Below are 1,065 nucleotides of genomic sequence, written 5' to 3' on the forward strand. Positions count from 1 at the left end.
GTCGGGATTGCGTCCTCACGCGTTTTCGTCGTCAGACTGACAGGAAACTGTGGAATTTCATCACGCGTCGCAGCCGCATCTCTCACCCGTGCGCGTCCTCTTTGGTTTTGTTTTTTCCCATCGTTTCCCGAACTGGGGAGGGAGCCTCGACGCGCGCACCGTCACCGCAAACTCTCGCGCAACCGGGCAGTGGCGCCACGCGCGGCACCGACAGCGCGCCACCGGCCCAAGGGTCGCTGCGCTTCACGACCGGCGTGTCTCTTTCTCGGGGCGCCGATGCACCCAAGCGCCCAGCGTCACGGAGCGGTGGGTCTCAAGACGCGCCTTTCCTGGCCATGCGAGGGGAGGCGCGGGGGCCAGCCGGCGAGGTTGCGGCGGGCGGGGCGGCTGTCAGACCTGTTGAGTTTGTTTTTGGCCATCACGCAAGCGCGTTCACGGGGCCACGCGCCCTCGCGCACAAGAGTTGGTTGCTTCCATCAGCAGCGGCGTGCGCCCACCACAACCCACCTCCGGGCAATTCGGCCCTCTCTTTCTCTTTCTCTCTCTTGCGCTTTCGGGCGGGCCCGCCACCAACCGTTTGCACAGGCAGGGCGCCAGACAGGGCAGGATGTTACGTGCGCGCCGTTGCGCAAGAAAGAAAAACGACAACAATAGCAGGAAGTGGGAGGGAGGGGAGCGGGCGCTCAGCCGAAAGGTGATTTTTATTGTTCCGTTCTCAATGCGTCGCTCAAACTGTTTGGACCTCGAACAACATGTCTCCATCGTAGCGCGTGTGTGTGTGTGCGGGCGTGCGCGTCGCTGGGCCGCAAAACCGCGCAGCGAGAGCAGAGGGACAAAGAAAGAAAAAAAGAAAAAGAAAAAAAAAGAAAGATGGGGGTGTAAAGCCAAGCACTTCAGTGTGAGCTGAGTCGGGAATTGCGTCCTCACGCGTTTTCGTCGTCAGACTGACAGGAAACTGTGGAATTTCATCACGCGTCGCAGCCGCATCTCTCACCCGTGCGCGTCCTCTTTGGTTTTGTTTTTTCCCATCGTTTCCCGAACTGGGGAGGGAGCCTCGACGCGCGC

The 1,065-nt window shown here is 60.8% G+C and overlaps 5 non-coding genes across 5 annotated transcripts, besides 1 other annotated feature; all 5 read right to left on the reverse strand.

Annotated features, from left to right (window-relative positions):
* Positions 1-65, reverse strand: Tc00.1047053425473.10. Its single transcript, XR_008254242.1, has one exon. It is a non-coding gene; the product is annotated as a C/D small nucleolar RNA (snoRNA), TB11C4C1, 3' partial (small nucleolar RNA).
* A 106-nt stretch (positions 66-171) lies between these two features.
* On the reverse strand, positions 172-243 carry Tc00.1047053425473.20. Its single transcript, XR_008254243.1, has one exon. It is a non-coding gene; the product is annotated as an H/ACA snoRNA, TC11C4H3 (small nucleolar RNA).
* A 146-nt stretch (positions 244-389) lies between these two features.
* On the reverse strand, positions 390-479 carry Tc00.1047053425473.30. The gene has a single exon (XR_008254244.1). It is a non-coding gene; the product is annotated as a C/D small nucleolar RNA (snoRNA), TB11C4C3 (small nucleolar RNA).
* A 201-nt stretch (positions 480-680) lies between these two features.
* Tc00.1047053425473.40 lies at positions 681-767 on the reverse strand. The gene has a single exon (XR_008254245.1). It is a non-coding gene; the product is annotated as a C/D small nucleolar RNA (snoRNA), TB11C4C2 (small nucleolar RNA).
* Positions 768-834: 67 nt separating this feature from the next.
* Positions 835-871: a microsatellite.
* Positions 872-876: 5 nt separating this feature from the next.
* On the reverse strand, positions 877-973 carry Tc00.1047053425473.50. The gene has a single exon (XR_008254246.1). It is a non-coding gene; the product is annotated as a C/D small nucleolar RNA (snoRNA), TB11C4C1 (small nucleolar RNA).
* Between the last annotated feature and the right edge of the window lie 92 nt (positions 974-1,065).

Source organism: Trypanosoma cruzi, assembly GCF_000209065.1.
Source record: "Trypanosoma cruzi strain CL Brener chromosome Unknown tcruzi_1047053425473, whole genome shotgun sequence".
Taxonomy (NCBI): Eukaryota; Euglenozoa; class Kinetoplastea; order Trypanosomatida; family Trypanosomatidae; genus Trypanosoma; species Trypanosoma cruzi.